The 22,212-nt window shown below is 43.7% G+C and overlaps 1 protein-coding gene across 1 annotated transcript in view; it reads left to right on the top strand.

The window, feature by feature from the left end:
• The window catches only part of mecr (mitochondrial trans-2-enoyl-CoA reductase), a 121,232-nt gene that overhangs the window by 75,566 nt on the left and 23,454 nt on the right, over positions 1-22,212 (top strand). The gene's annotated exons all lie outside the window — the stretch shown is intronic.

Genomic DNA, 22,212 nt, shown 5'->3' with positions numbered 1-22,212 from the left:
CGTGCCTTGTGGATGGTGGACAGGCTTTGGGGAGTCTGGAGGTGAGTTACTCGTCGCATGATTCCTAGCCTCTGACCAGCTCTTGTAGTCACAGTATTCATATGGCTAGTCCAGTCCAGTTTCTGGTCAATGGTAACCCCCAGAATGTTGATAGTGGGGGATTTATTGATGGTAATGCCATTGAACATCAAATGGCAATGGTTAGATTCTCTCTTGTTGGAGATAGTCACTGCCTGACACTTGTGTGGTGCGAATGTTACTTGCCCCTTGTCAGCCTGTGCCTGGATATTGTCCTGGCTTGGGCTGACCATTTGGCCCAAATCCATGTCCAAGTCATATTGGATTCAAACGTTAACTCTGTTTCTCTTTCCACAGATGCGGCCAGACCTGCTGAGTTCTCCCAGCATTTTGTTTTTATGTATTTTGCTTTTATAATAGAACCACTCTCCTATTCTCTTTCCATATCCCTGCAATATTTTCCCCCTCATTTATTTAGCTTATTCCCTATAGAAGACTATTATTGAATCTGTATTCACCACTGTAAATAGCCAGAGCTTGATTCTGTCTTTGATCCTTCAAGGACATTCTCTTTATCATCGTAATATATTTTTCCTGATCAAAACTGCTACTCCTTTTTTACCTTCTCTATCATTCTTGTTTACCTTGTACCCATGAATATTGATCATTGAATCCTCCTCTTCTTTTCAGCCATATATCTGCTATTGCAACAACATCATATTCCCTGGTGGCTATTTGCTCCTGCAACTCACCAACCTTGTTAATCACACTTTGTTCATTTACACACATGTACTCTTAACTTAGCCCTCTTTGCATTTTCTATGATCCCACTTAATTCTGTATTATTTCTAACTCTAATTGTCTCCCCCAGTCCTCTTTGCACCTTGTTTCTATTTTTTAATATTGCATCAGTGTCCAACCCCCTACGAAATTAGTGCTGGGAGGGTTAAAATTAATTATCCTGCACATGAGGAGATTGGTCTCAGCCCTGTTCAAATGCAAGCTATTCATTTTGAACAGGTCCCTCCATGTCCTAGAAGTAGCCCAATGTTCCAGAAATCTGAATCCCTTCCTTCAGCACCATGTCTCTCGTCATATATCAGCCTGCCAAGTCTTCCCATGTCTGCTCTCACTAGTGTGTGGTACTAGGGCTAATCCAGAGATTACTACCTTGATATCGTGCATTTTCACTTCCTCCCTAGTCCCTTAAACTCTGACTGCAGGACCTCAATCCTTTTCCTCCCTGTGTTGTTGATGGACCAAGACTTCTCACTCTTTCCTTTCCCTCCCTGTGTTGTTGATGGACCAAGACTTCTCACTCTTTCCTTTCCCCGTGTAGAATGTCAACATAACATATACTAGATGCACATCAGCAGTACCAGAACTGCCTGCCTGTTCTGCCTATTGACACCCCAGTTACTACTGTGTCCTTAGATTTTGCAGCGCTCTCCTAATTGAATTTTCACCTTGATAGCGCAGTCTAATTGTAGCGACTGAAGCACAAAATCTAGACTGGTATTTTAGTGCTGTGTTGTCAGAGATGTTGTCTTTCACATTGGATGTTAAACTTTAAAAGGTCACATGGCACTATTCGAAGAAGAGTAAGGGAATTCTCCTCAGCTGTCAATATTTATCCCTCAACCAATATCACGATTCTCCCAGTTTCTTTCTCTTTCTCAATATTACGGCATCTGATCATTTCTCTGCATGGAGAAGTAACCAATTAAACTTCACATAAATAAATAAGTTACAATTCTGGGAATCATGACTGCAGAATAATGTGCTTTTATTAAGATAAAAACAAAAAAACTGCGGATGCTGGAAATCCAAAACAAAAACAGAATTACCTGGAAAAACTCAGCAGGTCTGGCGGCATCGGCGGAGAAGAAAAGAGTTGACGTTTCGAGTCCTCATGACCCTTCTGTCGAAGGGTCATGAGGACTCGAAACGTCAACTCTTTTCTTCTCCGCCGATGCTGCCAGACCTGCTGAGTTTTTCCAGGTAATTCTGTTTTTGTTTTGCTTTTATTAAGTATATTTGATCTTTCTTCTCCCCCACATCTCCATATATTTGTTAGAATTATATGTATTTAAATGGTAATGTATGAGTACTACCAAAGATTATTTTTTGTAACCTTGTGTTCTGTTTATAACTTACTCAGTTCAGTGGTGTGTTATAAGCTGAATTCAGTCAAGTGCACTGAAAATTGAGAGCACTTTGTAATCGCGAAGGCAGAATGTAAAACTATGAAATTAACTTTGATGACTTAACAGAATAAGAAATTAGGAGTTTTCAAAACTGGCATGTGGTGCAGGTGAATTTCAGTTTCACAAAGGTCAGCACGTCCAACAATACAGCGTTGTTTCAAAGCTGCAGCAAATTAGTCCAGGCTTTGGAGCTCAGGCTTTGGAAAGAGGCTTAAACCTGCGACCTTCTCACTCAGAGGCGCGGTTCTATTTTCAATAGAGAGCAATATCATTGAACCTGACCTTGTCAGGTTCTCGATCAGTGGATTAGGTGAACGTTGTCCACGTCGTGTCACACAGACGAACATCAGACGATTAAAATTGAATCTAGTTATCCTAGATTTGCATTTTTTTTTTCCCAGACTTCTCTACTTATTTGTTGTAGTGTCATGATTGAAAGCATCTGCTTTGGTGCGTCCAGGTAAGATGTAGGGGGCAAGGTCTTTGGTTACTAATTCTACTGGGGAAAAGTGTCCAAAACTATTTTGAAGCCAAACAGAACAAATTGATTTCCATTAGAAATCAATCAATGGAAACCTGCCTGATTTTTTTTTTTTTTTTTTTACAATATTGCTGATATGCCACAACGGGAGTCTCATCATCATGAAACTATTTGTGTTATTGAGATGGACTGGGAGGTGGTGGAGGGATTCAGATGTCACCCTGCTGCTGTGGCATATTGCCAACGCGGCCACCTGCTAACTGGAGACAATTAACAGTTACTTTCTGCCCCTGCCAGCATTTTTACCAGTGTGGCACCGGCCCCTGACGTGGAGCAGGGAGACTGTCAGGTATACCGAGACAGCCCCCTAGTGGGTTCGCAGGGTGGAGAGATCTTCCTTTAGGGATGTCCACCCCCGCTGCTCCGACACAGCCCCTGGAGGATTCTTCCCTTCTGATTGTTGGGGCCTGCCTGCCTGGCCCCAGCATATTAATCAAAAAATCTTACCTGTCCTTCGACAGTGCCTCAACCTCTAGGTGATTTGATTGGGCCAGCAACTCTGAGAGGCAAGCCACTCTCCTTAATTGGACGGTAATCCGGACAGTGGCCTCTTAATTGACTGCCACTGGGAAAATCCCTCTGCACTGAATCCCGCTTTCCATCCATGTGGGCTCAGGATCCGTGCAAATTCCAGCCAATGCTCTAAGTTTGTATTTTGCATGTGGAACCACATAATTGAATTCTGAAATTGTGAAATAAAAACAGAAAATGCTGGAAAAACTCAGCAGATCTGACAGCATCTGTAGATAGAGAAACAGAGTTAACATTTTGAGTCTGTATAACTTCTTAACAGCTAAAGAGAAGTAGAAATGTGATGAAATTTATACTGTTTAAAGGGATGGGTGGAGCCGGTAAAGCAGGATGGAAAGTCAGCGATAGGTGGGGGCTAAGGAGAGATTGACAAACATATGGACACAAGATAAAGGGAGTATTAAAGGTAGTGATAAGGGCTAAAGAATGTGCTAGTAGTGGCATAAAGGTAAGAAAGAATGCGTGAATAGCAGAATAAGGGTCTGCACTCTGAAAGAACAACATAAAACAAGGGACAGATGGCCCTTTTGGGGAGAGGTGTAGGGGGAGGGGGTGGTGGTTAGGGGAAAAAGATAGAAAAAGGATTAAACCATGCTTGTTAAGCTCCTGAAAATGATTCTTTTTGTTCTTTATTTTTGAACAGTCGATAGGATGTTTTCATTTGACATTAAGGTGCAAGCAACAAAGTATAACTCTAAGTGCTTTACTAAGAACGGCAACACATTTGTTTCAAAGATGAAGTGATTTCAGAAATTGCAGTACTCCAAGGTATTCATCAAAGCTGGCAGTGTTATTACTGAGAAACAAAATTAGTTTCTATTTTAGGTTAGCATCTAGGTACTCTCCAGGAGCTAATGCTGCTACCTCTGTCCATCCTGTTCCAGCTCAATAACATGTCAATTTTAACTTTAGAAATGTACCCCCCCTCGGGAAGAGCGTCTGGATAAACTTCTCAGGCCCACCAAGATGAACTCCTCGCTCCCAATTACTTTTCTGAGGATGTCAGTTTAAGAATTTCATGCTTTGTTATCGTGCTGATCAACAACTGGGCATTTCACTTAGCATTTAAATCTCAGCTGGTTGATGGGCAATAAGTGCTGGCCTAGCCAGCCCATGGATGAATTTAGAAAAAAGCTGATTGAGAGAAGCTCAAAGCTGGAATCATAGAAAGAAGATTATGAACACTGCAAAAATGAAAGTATTTGAAACTTGATTTATAAAACTTTTCAAACATACAAAAAGAAAAAACTGGAAACAATCAGGAGTAAAAATACACTATGGATCTGATCATCAGCATCTGTTGAGAAAAGATAGGTTAACGTAGATGCTTTATTAAAACAGGACAAAATGCTCCAACTGGAAAACAGGCAAACACTAATGTGTCTTTTCTCTTTACAGCTGCTGTTGTGTGTTTCCTGTATTTTTTTTTGTTGTTTTTATCTGGTGTATGTAACTTTCCGTTTTAATATCTCACAACCAAATGGTCTTACACTGGAACATTTAGCAACTCTTGGGGACAGCTATTCACTTCAGCAAAAAGTTAAACACCTTGTAAACACAAAACAGATACACGACACAGAAGGAGGTCATTTGGCCTATTGTGTCTGTGTCAGTCAAGAAAGATCTATCCAGTTTAATGCCACTTTCCAGCTCGGTCCATAGCGTTATGAATTGCAGAACCTCAAGTGAGTATCCAAGCATTTCTTAAATGTGATGAAGGTTTTTGCCCTCTAGCTCCTGTCATGAAGAGATATTAATGTGTATAATGTTATTGGAAATTATTTTTAAGTTGCAATTGTAGTAGAGTCTGTGTCTATGTGTGTGTCTGTGTGCAGCTTAATTGGATTAAAGCCAGTTAGTCTGGGTGCTTTGATGTATAGTAGTTTTGAGATGTTAATCAGATAAACATAAGTTCATTAAAAGGTAAAGTGCAATTTGCATTTGTTGAATAAACCATTCAAAACAATGGGTAAAATCTTGCACCTAGCTGGGATACACCAAGCAATGTGTTTTATATTACTAATAAAATTGGTGGAATGAAAGGATCAGTGTAAGGAGAGGTAAAACATTAAAAAAAACCTATTAATGCAATGGAAAATTTGCATTCAAAGGGAAAGCTAGGTTTTAACTGCAAGGAGTTTGTGTGTGTGTGTGAGTTAGAGGTTTGTAAGATCTAACCAGCTTGTAAGCTTAGAACTGTGTCTGAAAAGGAACCAAATTGAAAGGAACCACATTTTGAATCTGTAAAGTCAAATGTGCTTTGCCTGGTGTCTGTTTAAAGTCTATGGGTAGAATGTTCCCGTTGTCGTGGGGTGATGGGGGTGGGGTTGGGGGGGCGGGGTGGTGGGTGGGGGGGGCGGGGTGATGGGGGTGGGGAGGCGGGGTGGGGGGGCAGGCCCCACATGTCCACGCGTAAAATGACGCATGGTGACGTTGGGTGAGCGTCCCGATGTCACCATGTGCCATCGCGATATTTGGCTGTGCGGGCACGCGATGATGTCCGACACACGCTGCCATTAATTACGGGACAGATAGGGCCCTTGAGTGTTCAATCGACGCCAATTTTTCGGCACTTGTGCAATCTTCAGGTTGGTGCACAGGCGCAACGGGCAGGTGGGTAGGGCACATTTGTATTAACCTCATCCACGGGCGGAATAAGAGGGCTCACTGGGGTCGCGAATGTGCACAGTCAAGTATTTATTTTTGAAACTTGCCTGTAGTACTGCAGTACTGTCGATCTGCAGTACTTCAAAATGCATACCAGCGGCTTTTTCTGGACTCTTAACCGCCAGGTTAGCACTCTGCAGTGAGGAATCTTTTCTGGGCCTGCAGATTTAAGGAAGCCTTCCCTTAGCCTGGGCATGGGAGGTGAACTGTCCACTGGAGGCAGCTCCTCTGAGGAGGAAGAGAGGGCTAGAAGGGAGAGCAGGCCAAGAGTACACAATCAGCCTCCAGGGGTGCCACCTTTAGGAGCAGAGGCGCAGGGCCAACATGAAGTCCAAGGCTGAAGGAGCCACAGAAGACACCACTATCCTGCTGCCACGGTATACAGGTGGCGAAGCAGCTACCTCAATATGTCTAACTGTGTGGGTGGACACCCCATGCCAGTGTCTCTAAAGGTCACAGCTGCCCTCAACTTCTATGCCTCTGGCTCCTTCCAGGGCTTGGTGGGTGATCTTTGCGGTATCTCCCAACCAGCTGTCCACACTTGTGTCAAGCAGGTTACAGATGCACTGTTCAGGCGTGCATTGACCTTCACCCACTTCTGTTGGGACCAGGCAAGCCAGACACAGCGAGCCAGAGACTTCGTGGCCATTGCTGGCTTCCCTCGTGTCCAGAGTGCAATCGACTGCACACATGTGGCCATCAAGGTGCCAGCAGGTGAGCCCAGTGCCTTCAACAACAGGAAGGGCTTCCACTCCATGAATGTGTGGATAGTGTGTGATCACAGGATGCAGATTCTGCAAGTCTGTGCAAGGTACCCAGGCAGTTGCCATGACGTCTACATCCTCAGACACTCACAAGTGCCGGGGCACTTCAGTATTCCAGCCCGGCCGGATGGATGGCTGCTGGGTGACAAAGGCTATCCCCTCAGAAAGTGGCTCATGATGCTTCTCCGCTATCCAAGAACAGAAGCTAAGCGGCGGTACAATAGGAGCCATGCCTCCACAAGGGCTGTGGTTGAGAGAACCATTGGTCTTCTCAAGATGCGCTTTCGATGCCTGGACTGCTCAGAGGGTGCACTCCAGGACCCCCCAGATCGTGTGTCGCTGATAGTGGTTGCATGCTGCGCTCTCCATAATCTTGCGCTAGAAAGGAGGGTCGCAGTGGGTGATGAAGACGTTGATGTAGTGGCTGCGGCTGCACACTGAGTCCAGCAGTGAGTCCGAGGATGAGCACGCACAGGGAAATGCTGAGGGGGTAGACACTGACCCGGGCATACTCCAGGGAGGCAGGGGCACCCGGGAGGTTTTAATCCAATGAACCTTCAGCTAGCTCAACACAGATGGTCCTCCAGGACAAGCCTGGGCTGTCGGATTGATACTCGACACCTAAGTGCAAAATCTGCCAGGTTAGCAACAGTAACTAAGGGCCTTGTTAATAAAGCTGAATGTCCAAAAAAGCAGTCATACAGTTTTGGAAACCATACACATAGAGAAGAAGAGAGGCACCCTCAGCCATGGTGACATATTTGAATTTAATGTGTCAAGCAAAGCAACTTATTACAAAAAAAAGACAATAATGTTAAAACTCAAATCAAATCATAAGGACCTCACCTTGGGCCAACACAAAAGCACCAGTTAAAAACCCATGGTGTGTCTAAGGTGCCTTATGCTTTCGTTTTCGGGTACTACCCCATCGCTTGGAGTGGCATCTGAGACAGCTTGCTGACTCTGCTGTCCTGTTGGTCTCAGTGACCTTGGTGGTCATCCTCTGGCCCATGGACCCTGTCCTGGCCCCGCCTGAGGGGGAGTTGCCAGTTCCACAACTGGCATCTCCCCAGTTGTCGCAGCCTCACCGGATGCTACGGTCACGGGGAGAGGGGCGGAGGAACTGCTGCCCTCATCTGGAGATGCCCGCACAGACCACAGGCAGCTGCTGTGCTGACGTGAGGTCGATTCGGACGTCCCTGCTCACTGTGGGTGGATGGGCACCCAGCTGGGAAACTTGATGCCCACACTGGCACTGACCAGCTGAGGTCAATGCCGATGTGAGGGCTTGCTGATCAGAGCGCATTCCCCAGGAAGCCCTGATGGGTCTTCTGGAGTAGGCTCTCCACAAGAATCGCCGCTCTCTCCATGGAGGACATATGGCATTTGGCATGTGGCTCATTGCTTCGGCGATTCTCCGCGTGGACCCCTCCATCACAGAGACCAAGCTAAGCATAGCCTCATGTATCTCCTCCAGATGCTCCCGCACACCTGGCCGCATTTCCTGCCCCTGCTGCATCGTGAACGACTCCAGAGGCACATCATCAGGTACCGACTGAGCATACGCCTGGTCCTCTGACTGCTGGCACCATGAGCACTCTCTGTCTCTGCTAGCTCCTCCAGCGACTGTGCCCGGGGACACTTGCCGATGTTTGAATATCCATCGAGGTGCTAGTATCTGCACTGGTGCCTGCCTGGCAGAGATGGTGTGACACTGGTGAGACTTCAGACCTCTCAGGTGTGGGAGAGGCCTCTGCTGCCCCTCCTCCTGACCCTGCTTCAATGATGCTGAAAGGAAGAACAAGGACAGTGGATCAATTAGCATGGAGACAATGACAAAGTCCATCCCCGTCCCTCAGATCATTATGCGCTCACCCTTCCATAACCAATGGTCAAGCCATGTTGCAAAATTAAATCATTTAACATTCAGCAGTGCTTTGGCTGTTGGGAGGACAATGCTGACCTCACTGTTGGGCACAAATACCTGGCCGTGGCACCCCAGCCTCACCGACACCAGTGGACCTGGGTGCATCGCGCCTCTCCAGATCCAGGGCCTCCTGCTCGAAATGGGTTAGAATGGCGATCTGCGCCTGGCCACCACCAGTCCTCACACGCTCTGCTGCGTAATGAGCATTCTCCTGAAAATGAGAGAAGAGAATTGTGCAAATTGCACATGGACTCTGTTCACGCACGGCCCACCCCAACCAGAGTGGGACATATCAGAGCTCCAGTGCCTCCTCACCCTGCTGCTGCCAGACACTCTCACAAAGATGCTGGGCCTGCTCCCCACCCCCCACTTGGACACATGCTGCCTACACCACATTAGGCACCACACGGTATTTCCTTCCATAGCAAGGAGGCGCAAGCATGTGAAGCGCAGAGCGTAGCAGATGGTTCGTTGCCACGCCACCTTGAGGGTCCCCTTCCATCATCTCTTCGGGGTGGGGGAGGTGCTTGGGGGCAGGAGGACATCTGGGTATAAGCCGATCTGCGGGGTTAAATGCCCAATGCCAACATGATACCCTGCCAAAGCGCAACGAGCTGTTGGAGCACTTGCGACACTGGACCCAGGTGCGCCGCACCACATCGCGGGAGTTCACCGCCTCCACCACCTCCTCCCCGGCACGTTTCATCATGTGGGGGGGCTTCCTCCTCCTCCTCCCATCCTGGGGGACCAGCACCTCCCGCCTTGCTGCCACCTCCTCAAAGAGGGCAGCAAGGCAGTCAACCAAAAAAACGAGGGGCACACTGCTCCCCCCCCCCCAGCCCACTGCCCTACCCTTCAGACTGGCCTGCTCACCAGAAGCCCTCTGCTGTAGCCTTGCACGTGCCATTGTGGCAGAAAAGGCTGCCAGGCCTTCATTTAAACAGGCCACTATCCTCGGGAGTCAAGAAATAAGCTGGGTGGGCCTTAATTGGCCCGCCCACGTAAAATGGTGGCGCAGACCTGATCGTGGGCAGCGATCAGTTCCACACCTGCCTGCTCCCACTCTGCCCCCCCCCCCCACCACCACCACCAACCAGAAAGCTGAGGCCTATGGGTTATTGTTGCCTTAGTGAAGATTTACCTGGAAGTGATTAACTTGGGAATTTGTTTAAAAGTTATTATGGTAGTAATTTGGAGACATATGTATGTGTTAAATTCTTGTTAAATTAATAAATGTTTAATTTATTTTTATATTTAAAAAAAAACCTCTCAAAGCTTGGTGGTTTTATTCCTGAATTCAGAGCTGCATCTCAAACACACCAATTGAAAATATAGGTTATGACAGTTGTTCAAGTTTCCCTCTGAGATTTAAACAACTCGGCCTTTACCAACTGCTGTGTCACAACACTCCCTTTCAAGCAGTTAGATCCACCCTCTGCCTGAAAAAAAATACTCTTTAACTCCCTTCTATTCTTTCCACTGAGACTTTAAATTTATGCCATCTGGTTATTGACCTCTGTGCTAATGGAATAGGCTGGTCCTTCCTATTCATTCTCTCTAGGCCCCTCATAATTGTGAGCACATCAATTAAATCTCCCCTCAGCCTCCTCTCTTCCAAAGAAAACAACCCCAACCTGTAGCATTGGGTTGTTGGAACTGTTGAGGATTAATGTGAGACTGGGAAAACTATCACCAACATTATTGATGTAGAGAGTCACATGGGAGTAGGAGAGTGCAATGGTGAGTCTTTAGAAGTCGGCATGAAGATAGCATCTTGTCTGGACTGTATTCTGTATTTATGTATATAGTTATGTGTTGTTAACACAAGCCCCTGGACCTCTTCATGAGAAAACATACAACCTTACAACATGGTGGCAGCAGGTGAAGGACCCCAAAATCCCTAAGAATGAAGAAGTAAAGAAACTGCCTTCTGACCTGAGAGAAGTGTGCTAAACTTGAATACACAGCTAGAGATCACCTAAGAAGTTATATTACAGGTGTAGAGGCTGAAGGGCAGAAGAAAGATCCACTGAGCAGTGCAAAAGGACTCAACGAGAGCATGTGGTGGTCCGTTGTGGGACCCGATCAAAAGCAGAGTCAAAGGACCTGGCCCGATTGCAAAAACGTGAGCAAACTCCAAAAAAAAAGGCTGAAATGTGGTTTAAATTTGGTGCAATAATCAGGCAGCACTGGCGGACCAATTGTTTAACGAGCATGACTTGAAGAATGCTGCAGTCCAAATGTAGAGTCGGCGCCATTACATACGGTGGCTGCACGTGAATAGAAACAGAAAAGAAATTTTAAAGAGAAGTTAGAGCAAAAAATCCGCTTCTTTTCGATTCTCCAAGCCCAGGAAAGCAACTAGCTGGCCAAAACGATTTGTTCAAAATATTTTCTACAGAACCACTGAATTTTAAAATGGCTCCACAGAGCCCAGCAAACCCCAACAAGCGTGGGAAGAAAAAGAAATGATTGCTGAGACAACATTTTTTAAAAATTAAAAATTGAAAGCTATACTTCACTGTGCAGAAAACAGCCATGGGTGGTAAATCAAGACTGCTAGACCAATTAAGGCAGATAGAAGGGCCAGACCAAGGTGCAAAATTGGGCTTTATTGAGAAGAAGATTTTTAAGATAAATGATAGCAGGCGTAAACAAGGAAACAGAGGCTGAACAAGTGAATGCACTATTATATTGAGTAGGTCCAATAGCCAATGGCATAATTGCCAGACAAGAAATAAATTAATCTTCCGATAACTTTGAAGAGGTCATACAGTCCTCTGAACCTACTTCATCCTAAGAAGCACTAAAATATTGGAGTGAACAAAATTTAACGAGAGTACAACATGTAGATTCTTTCATAAATGAGTTATACAGATTGGCTGAAAGGTTTGACTATGGTGACCTTAAATCAGAGCCCATAAGAGACCGAATAGTAATGGGAGTGGCCGATGATACTCTTTCGCATGTACTCCAACCTAAAGAACACCTAACTTTGGAAAAAGCCATCCAAATCATTGGTAATCAGAAGTCTGCCAACAAAACTGATTCATTTTGTGTGGTGAAGTTAAACTGTGGTACAGAGCAACACAAATAGTCTAGCTCATAAAGTCACAAAAGGGTTAGAAGATTCCAGGGAAAGGAAAGCAATACTCAAGCAAAACACAAGATGGTGGCAGACCATGCCAGTGTTGTGGCACCAAAAGATCTCATAAGCAAGAGAAGTGTACAGTAATCACTGTACAGTGCTTTCACTGCAACCACCTGGGACATTTTAGAACGACGTATAAGTCCAAAACCTTGAGAAATATAGCCGATCCCAGAAGGGTCTTTGAGCTAGATGAGCCACACCAAGAAGTCGTCCAATAATATTTCTAGGGAGAAATTAAGGATCCCAGATTCATATTTTGGAATGCTAACATATCTGTAAGTAGTCATGACACAAATTTCAAATTAGAGGAGCCAGTGTGACAGTCCTGTCAGATGAGGAACCATGGCTAGTGACTTCCCTGTGGTGATCAGGCCAGAACCCTGGGGAGTTGCGGGGAGTTGGGTCGGGCCAGGCCTGGGGTAGGGAGGCTGGGCTGGGCCAGGCCTGGCGGGGAGCGGGTCAGGCCAGGATGGGCTGGGGGGTGGTAGGGTCGGGTCCCTGGATGATGGGGTTTGGTCAGGTTGGGCTGGGGGTGAGCAGGAGGTGGTCGGGTCAGACCAGGGGGCAGGGAAGTCAGGCAGGTGGGATGCTGGGCCGGGCAGCTGGGGGTGCCAGATCAGGCTAAGGGTGGGGGGTGTCGAGTTGGGCCAGGAGTAGGGGAGGGTGTCGGGCCGGGCATGGCCGGAGGAGTTGGGGTGGATGGGAGTGTGGTCAGGGAATAGTGGATGGGTGGGGGCAGGAGAGACCCGTGGAGGGTCTGGAGGGGTAGTCGGGTGGTGATAGTAAGGAGGTTGGAATTTTCTCTCATCAGGAAAGCCTGTGTTGACCTCAACCTTATCCAAACGATCAATTAGATTAACCATCATGGATCTGGCTCGAACTTATAAAGGATTTTCCAAAACTTTTCACTGGGTTGTGTGATGATGGTATAATTTTCATAATATTTTTCTGGTTTAGTGTAAAGTAGGTTTTTGGGGCGTTGTGTTGTTCTGTCTGTACGTGTGATTTAATTACATTTTGTAGCCAATCAGACTGCGGGTTGAAGTTATCAAAAGAAGTAAGGTGTAGAAGTGTCTTTAAAATGTTAATGAGTAAACACGGTTGGGGTCTTAGCATGTAAGGTGTAACGGAAATTTGCATTTTTAGATAGAAAGTGGGATTTGGTTTTCAAAGGGATCTCAGTCTATTTACAAACAGCCAGACAAGCAAGTTTATTTTTCTCAAGGGCTATTGACAATATATATATTGGCAATATGAAAAGATTTATACTATGAGAAAGGTAAAGTTCCAAAGACATATGGACAATGGAATTTATACATTAAAAGGGAGAAACATGTATAAAGGAGAATGAGGCTTTGTGTTAGGAGGAAGGCATTGTAAGAACTAACAGAAGTGTGAGAAGCCTCCAGTATTTGTGCACTATGTCTGCTGTCTACAGAAACTGAAGCTGGAGAAAGCTACTTTGGATTTCGCTATCCAGGGTATTGTGTTAACTTGCTGGATCTGTTTAAGATCTTCTTTACTGTTGACTTAATGGGGGTGTAACTGAAAGCCAGATTAATTGGGGTTTTAGGAGTTATTATAGTAATAATTTGTAGACCGGTGTATGTGCTTGAAATCTTCTCTTTTGTTCATAAATTCTTAATTTCATTTTTTTTTAAATCTCTTAAGTCTTGGTGAACTTATTGCTTCTGAATTCAGGGCATGCAGCTTGAAATAAATACAAATTACAAAACTGTTGTGATAACGTGATCAAGTTTCCCTCATGGATTTGATCTGCCTGGCATACATCATCTGCCACATCGTAACAGTTAGAGTGACTGAAGACCGAATACAGCTTAACACTGAGAAATGATGCCAAACATATGTGCTTGTTTACACCATGGAAAATACTGCACCCATTTATGAAGCAAACACAACAGCAACTTGATCAGATGATCAAGATGTGGGTCATCTCCTCCATCTCTCAACCGACCAATGGTGTTCCGGGATGGTCCCATTCCAAAGCCAAATGGATCCATTCGCATCTGTGTCGACCTGACACAACTCAACAAGGTTGTGGTGAGGGAAACCCACCCGATGTCCTTGGTGGACAACAGCTTGGCCAAGCTCTCCAAAAGCACAGTGTACTCGAAACTTGTTGCCAACAGTGGTTTCTGGCTGGTTGCGTTAGATGAGAAATCTAAGTTGCCTGACAACTTTTATCACAACTTTTGGCAGATTCTACTTCAATCATTTTGTCTTAAGCGATATTAGTACCCGAGATTTTTCAGCATGCGATGTCGGCTAACTTACAAGGCCTGAAAGGAGTCATCTGCCATATGGATGATGTCATGATCCATAGTACAACTGCTGAAGAACACAACAGTAGACTCATGGCTGTCTTGAAATGTTTGCAGGAAACAGGATTGACGCTGAATGGTAAGTGCGAGTTCCCTGAGATCTCCATTTGGTTCTTAGGTCAATTGTGAGCAGCAAAGGTATCATGGCAGACCCACACAAAACAAAGGCAATTAGTGAGTTTTCAACCCCTATATCCATTCCAGATGTGATGAAAGTATAATAATTTTCCTAACATTTTTCTGGTTATTGTAAATTAGGCTTATGGGTATAAGTATAGGTGGTTCTGCCTGTGTGATTTAAATACATTTGGAGTCAAGTAGACTTCAAGCTTGAAATCGTCAAAGGAAGCTAGATGTAGAAATGAGCTTGAGATGCTAATGAGTAAACATGGATGCTGGCTTAGCATGTAGGGTTTGAAGGGAATTTGCATTTTTAGATACGGGAAGGGATTTTTGGATTTCAAAGGGATGTTAGTGTGTTTACAATTAGCCAGATAATTGATGCTAAGGAGTGTGTTTATTTTTCCCAAAGGTTACTGACAATATTGGCAATATGAAAGTTTTATATTAAGAGGAAGATACAGTTTTAAAGACATATGAAAAATAGAATTTACATATTAATGAGAGAGAAACATATATAAAGGAGAATGAAAGGCTACGTGAGGAGAAGGCCATGTAAGATCTAACCGGAGTGTGTGAAACAGCCTTCAAGAAGCCCCGATCCATTTGTGCATAAGTCTGCTATGTGAAGTGACTGAAGTTGGGTAAGCCATTTGGAATTCCACTGTCAAGTGAGTATTGTGTTAACTCGCTGGTTTCGTTTTAAATCTAAAATCTATTTTGGACTATTGCCTTAAAGAGGGTGTATAACTGGGAGTCAGGTCACTTAGGAATTTTAGGATTTGTTATAGTAGTAAGTAATTGTAGCCTTATGTATGTGCATGATATCTTTTATTTTGTTAATAAATATTTTAATTTAATTTGTAAAATCGTTAAAGGTCTTGGTGGACTCATTACTTCTGAATTCAGTGTACACATCCTCTCGTAATAAATACAAATCGCAAAACCATTGTGATAGCGCGACTAAGTTTTCCTTGTGGATTTGGTCTGCCTGGCACACATCAACTGCCATGTCTTAACGCAGACCTCCAAAGATTCCTGGCCATGGTGAACTAATTGGTGAAATTTCTGCCCGACCTGGTGCAGGTCACAAAGCCTCTGTGAAACGTTCTTAAAAGGGCCCAAGCGTGGTGTTGGGGTGCCTACCAACAGCAAGCATTCTGTCAGATCAAAGACATGCTGCTCTCGCCAGATATCCTGGCTCACTAAGACCCATCCCTGCCCACTACACTCACAACAAATGCCTCGTCAACAGGACTAGGGATAGTTCTGTTCCCAGAGCAGCTGGGTGGATGCCACCAATCAGAACATTACGCATCTAGGGGGCTGTCAGACACGGAGACGTGGTATGCAGTTACAGAAGAAGAGGACCTATTAGTAACAAGGACTTATGAGAAGTTCTGTGGCAGATAACTCACCTCCTGACTCACCAAAGTCTGATCACAAGCCAGGAGTGTGATGCATGAGAGCAGCTCCAACAACACTCAGGAAACTTGACACCATCAAGGACAGAGCAGCCTGCTTGATTAGCACCCCATCCACCACCTTCAGCGTTTGCTTCCTCCACCACTGACACACAGTAGGAGTAGTTTGTGCCATCTACAAGATGCACTGCAGTATCTCACCAGGGCTCCTTCAACAGCACCTTCTAAACCCATGCCCTCTGGCACCTAGAAGAACAAGGGCATCAGATACATGGGAACACCACCACCCAGAAGTTCCCCTCCGACTCGCACACCATCCTGACTTGGAACTATATCGCCTTACCTTCGCTGTGGCTATGTTGTTATCCTGAACTCCCTAATGAGGCTGTGGGTGTACCCACATCCCATGGACTGCTGTGGATCAGGAGGGTGGCTCACCACTGCCTTCTCAAGGGCAATTAGGGATAGGCAACGAGTGATGCCCTGGCCAGCGACGCCCATTTCCCATGAACGAGTATTTTTTTAAACGGCTACAATGACGTACAGATGGAATATATTGTGGGAAAACATGAACTTGTCCACTTCGGCAATAAGAGCAAAAAAGCAGCAAATTATCTAACTGTAGAGAGATTGTAGAACTCTGGGGTACAGAGGGATCTGGGTGTCCTGGGTACATGAATCACAAAAAGTTATTATGCAGGTACAGGAAGTGTTTAGAAAGGCAAATGTCGTTTATTGCAAGGGGAATGGAGTATAAAAGTTGGGTTGTTTTTCCACAGTTGTACAGGGCATTGGTGAGACCACAACTGGAGTACTGTGTGCAGTTTTGGTCGTCTTATTTAAGAAAGGACACAATTACACTAGAAGCAGTTTAGAGAAGGTTCAGTTGACTGATGCTGGGATGAAGGGGTTATCTTCGTGGAAAAGTTGGATAGGTTGGGCCTGTATCCATTGGAGTTTAGAAGAATGAGAGGTGACCTTAGTCAAACGTATGAGTGGGGGCTTGACAAAATGGATGCTGTAAGGATGTTTCTCCTTGCCGGAGAGACCACAACTAGGGGACACAGTTTAAAAATAAGGGGGTCTCCCATTTAAGATGGAAATTAGGAGAATTCTTTTTCTCTCTGAGAGTCATTAAGCCCTCTTCCCCAGAGAGTGGTAGAGACAGAGACCTTTACTATTTTTATGCAGAGGTTAATTGATTGCCTTGTTAGTCAAAAGTCAAAGGGCATCACGTGTAGGCAGGATAGTGGCATTGAGGCCACAACGAGATCAGCCGTGATCTTATTGAACAGCAGAGCAGGCTCGAGGGGCCAAATGGCCTACCTTTGTACCTAATTTGTATGTTCATATGTATGCATGCTCGTATGTCCTCTGAATACATTGTTGGACTGAAAGTGATCATTGAGACAGATCACAAAGCATTGGTCTCACTATTGGACAAGAAAGTACTCGCCAGGATGCCCCACAGAATTCAGAGATTCTGCTTGCATCTCATGTGTTTTGCATGCAAGTCAGGGGAAGCATAATAAGACTGTGGACAAACTATCAAGGGCCACAGTCGATCATCTTGCAACACACAATGTCAACCTGGTTGACAAGCTCAAGTCACATTCCCAGTTTGTGACAGGGGAACTGCCGAACAGCTCCAAAAAGCTTGAACCAATACTCCAGGAGCAGATGCGAGATGAAGACTGCCTACAGTGTTGGCCACCGCAGCATCCAGATGGCAATGTAATGAAAATTTACTCTGAACAGCAGAAACACTTCACTGTTATTGATGATCTGCTAGTGTCAGATGAGTAGTTGGTTAGTTCTGCCCCACTCTGGCGTAGATTCTACAATGAATCCACCAAGGCCACTTGGGCATCACAAAGTGCAGAGCATGAGCCCAGTCTGCAGTGTGGTGGCCGGGAATATCAAGAGCAATTGAAGCAATGATTTTACACCGCGAGGTATGCGCACTGCACAAACCAGTCCAGAGGGAGCCACTTATCCCCACATGGTTCCCTACCAGATCTTGGGAACATTTTGGAATTAACCTATTCATATACAATGGCAAGTATTTCCTCTGCATTGTTGAATACTCAGTGAGTCAGAGTGAAGCATTTACACACAATGAGTACAGAGTCATTGAAAAAATTTTTAATGATCTATAGCATCCCGGACCTAGTGGTATCCAACAATAGCATGCAATTCGCTAATGAATAATTCACTCATTTTGACAGGAATTACAGATTTCAACACCTCACCGGCTCCCCTGGGTAACCAAATCTTAGCAGTGAGGTGGAAAGGGGCGTCCACACTATTAAAACCCTCTTGAAGAAAAATGACAACTTTCAAATAGCACTTTTGACATATAGGTCCACCGCACTGCAACGTGGATTAGGTCCATCAGGGCTGCTGTGGGCAGAAAATTCCCACTCAACATCGCATGCTGCCAGAGAAATTAAACCCAGGGTTGGCAGTCAGGGACTATCAGAAGGTTCAGCACTAAGAACAGTCCTGCAGACAGCAGTAAGCTTCCACTTACAATAGGAGGTACCGTATTGGAAACCTGCCCAGGCTAAACAGAGGTGACAAGGTTTGGATCAGGGACCTTGGCAGAGAAGACGTCATTGTCCTGAGGGATGAAGATCAATGATGGCCTGTCATGAAGCTGTTAATGTATATATTATTGGAAAAAATTTTTTTTAAGGTAGAGGTCTGGCCTGCGGGTGTGTCTTAATTGAATTAAAGCCTGCTAGTCTGGGTGCTTTGATGTGTACTAGTTTTGATATGTAAGAGAGAGAGAGTGCATTTGCATTTTTGAATAGAGCATTCAAGAAGCAGGTGAATTCTAGCACCTAGCAAGCAGAGACCAAGCAATATGTATATATTGCTAATAAAATTGGCACTATGAAAGGATTTTTATTGTTAGAAGAGGCTGGTGATACAATGAGGCTGGTGATACAATGGGCTGTGCTAGGTATAACAAGACAAATGTTTTGTGAGTGTAGAGCAGAGGCAATGTGAGATCAAAAGCAGTTTGAATTTGTACGCTGAAAGTGCTTTGCCTGGCATCTGGTTAAGTCTATGGGTTGCTGTTGCCGTAATGGGGATTAGTTTGGGAAATTGTTAAAAGTTATGATCGTAGTAATTTATAGCTATGTGAATATATTTAACTTGTGTAAATTAATAAAATGTTTCATTTAGCTTAATATAAAACCTCTTGAGAACTGGGATGATTCCTGAATTTAGAATTGCATCTCAAACATATCACTTAACATTATTGGTTATGACAGTTATTTAAAGTTTCTCCCTGGATTTTTAAATAACACAGCTATACCAACTGCACAGTCATAAAAGTTGGGGGCTCCGGGAATGAATTATATTTCTAATTCCTTGACTGGTTTGGAATTGGTGAATCTTGAGTTTACGAGTGCGAGAGGCACTTTTAATTCAGGAGTTGGTGACGTATTTTAGAAGTGGTGAAACTGCAAGATGGCTTTGGCAATTGCGAAGACTTGTCTGGGAGTAGAGAAGATAACTCTGATTGTGCTGGATAAAATAACCAAAAGTAAGTTAACAGAGTTGGCAGATAAGTTAAAATTGGGGTTACCTGAGGTGATCGGAAATTAGAAAAAGTTATAAGAATAGCACAGCATCTACAGTTGGAAGTGAAACCTGACACTAGTGAGTCACAGTACAAAAACAGAATTACCTGGAAAAACTCAGCAGGTCTGGCAGCATCGGCGGAGAAGAAAAGAGTTGACGTTTTGAATCCTCATGACCCTTCGACAGAACTTGAGTTCGAGTCCAAGAAAGAGTTGAAATATAAGCTGGTTTATAAGCTGTTTTTGTATTGGATTTCCAGCATCCGCAGTTTTTTTGTTTTTATCACTAGTGAGTCACAGTTGGAGGTGGTGAGACTTCAGTTGCAAATTAAAAAGCTTAAATTAGAAGCATAGGAAAGAGAAATGGCTTTCAAAAGGGAATTAGAAATTGAGAAGATAGAGGAGGAAAGAGAAAGAGAAAGAGAGAGAATTCCAACTAAAAATGTTTGCAGTTAGAAAAGAGATGTCAGTAGGGGAGGAAGGATTTATCTCTAGAGTAAAACCCAGTGGGGATATGTTTAATTTTGTACAAGCTCTTCCAAAGTTTGAGGAAAAAGATATTGATGCATTCTTTATTTCACTTGAGAAGCTAGCTAAACAGATGCAATGGCCTCAAGAAAATTGTATGTTATTATTACGGTCTAAGTTGTTAGGTAGGGCAAATAAGGTATATGCTTCGCTTTCAGAAGAAATGTCGTTGAAGAAAGCTATTTTGAGTGCATATGAGTTTGTTCCTGAAGCATACAGGCAGAAATTTAGGAATATGAGTAAACAGTCTGGGCAAACTTATACTGAGTTTGAGAGAGTAAAACAAAGTAATTTTGACCAGTGGATACGGGCGTTAAAAGTAGAGACAACCTATGCAGCTCTTAGGGAAGTCATTCTTTTGGAAGAATTTAAAGATTCAATCCCTTCGGTAGTGAGAACTCATGTGGAGGAACAGACGGTTGATTCTGTTAGACAATCAGCAGAGTTAGCTGATGATTGAGTTAGTTCATAGAGCTAAAACTTTTTTCCATCATCCTTTCAAATTGGAAAAATGGGAAGGTGAAAGGAAGGCAGGACATCAGGGAAGAGAAGGAGTAGCTGGAAGTTTTCAGGAAGTTTTTTTCTCAGAATAAAAAGGAAGGTGCTGAAGATCGAAGTGACATTCAAATATTGAGATGTTTTCATTGTAATAAGTAGGGCACACAAAGTCAGTGTGTTGGAGATTGCAGGAAAAATCTATAGGAATTGTTGGGGTACAGAAAAGCTCTGGAAGTAAAAGTACTGTGGGTTCTGAGGTTCAGGCACAGGAGGCGGGTGCATCAGTTTGTTATCCCACAAGGGTATAGAAATGAGAGTCTGAGCATTGCTCATGAAATTCCAATAGGGGGACATTTAGGAATTAGGAAAACACAGGAAAAGATACAGAGGTGTTTTTGGGCCAGGATTGCATTGGTATGTAGGCAAATTCTGTAGAACCTGTTATACATGTCAAATACCAGCATTTGAAGAACCTTTTACCAGGGTCATGATTGATTGTGTAGGACCCCTAAGACTAAAAGTGGAAATCAGTATTTATTGACAATAATGGAAGTTTCTACCAGGTTTCCTGAAGTGATACCTTTAAGAAATATTACAACTAAGAAGATTGTGGAGGAGTTAATCAAATTTTTCACACGATATGGTTTACCTAAAGAAATACAATCAGATCAGGGGCCAAATTTCATGTCACAGCTGTTGAAGTAATGAACAGTTTGGGGATAAAACAGTTTAAGTCAACAGCTTATCGTCTGGAGTCACAAGCAGCTTTGGAAAGGTGGCATCAAACTTTAAAAACTATGGTAAGAGCATACTGCCATGATTATGCACAGGATTGGGCTACAGGAATTCCATTTTTGTAATTTGCTATTAGAAACGATGCTAATGCATTGACTGGTTTTAGCCCTTTTGACTTAGATTACGATCATGAGGTAAGGGAACCACTGAAATTGATTCATGAGAAATTGGTGGGTCAAAATTCAGAAACTACTTTCCTGGATTACATATCAAATTTCAGGGAAAGATTGAACAGAGCATGTGAGCTGGCTAGGGAACATTTAAAGATCTCACAGCAAGTGATGAAAGTGAAGGCAGGTAAGAAGGCTAAAATTCACAGATTTGCTTCTGCAGAGAAAGTACTAGTTTTGTTACCAGTACTGGGTGATTCATTAAATGCAAGACTCCATGGAATTTATAGGATTGAAAAGAAATTGAATGAAGTAAATTATTTAATAAATACTCCAGATGGAAGAAAGAAGCAGAGGGTGTGTCATGTAAATATGCTTAAAAAGTACTTTGACAGGGAAGAGGAACAAAAAGACGTATTAGTGATGATGGATGATGAGAAAGAGGTAGAAGTGCAAGACTCTGAAATTGATTTTCCTTTAATCAAATTGGATAATGAGGGGGTGTTTGAAAATTTAAATGAAATATTGAGTTACCTTCCAAGCAAGTGTCAAAGTGAATAGGAAAAGCTATTGCAGTCACATAAAGCTATTTGTGGAGATAAGTTGGGAAAGACACATTTAGCTTTACATGATGCATATATAGAAATATCATCTTCAATAAGGCAACAACCTTATAGATGAAATCCAGTAAAGTTATCACAAGTACAAAAATAAATTGATTTCATGCTTCAAAATGATATCATTGAGTCTAGTTGCAGTAACTGGAGTTGGCCTATTGTACTGGTACCAAAACCAGGTGGAACACAAACTCTGTGTGTGGACTATCAAAAGGTGAATGCGGTGATAAAAGCGGACTTATATCCCATACCATGGTTGGAGGATTGCATTAAGAAAGTGGGGCAATCAAAATTTATCACAAAGATTGACTTGTTAAAAGGATATTGGCAGGTACCATCGTCAGAGAGCAAAGGAGATAGCAGCTTTTGTAACACC

This window comes from Carcharodon carcharias, chromosome 19 (genome assembly GCF_017639515.1).
Source record: "Carcharodon carcharias isolate sCarCar2 chromosome 19, sCarCar2.pri, whole genome shotgun sequence".
Classification (NCBI taxonomy): Eukaryota; Metazoa; Chordata; class Chondrichthyes; order Lamniformes; family Lamnidae; genus Carcharodon; species Carcharodon carcharias.
Note: the sequence above shows the minus strand (reverse complement) of the source record. Positions and strands in the feature narration are given on the sequence as shown.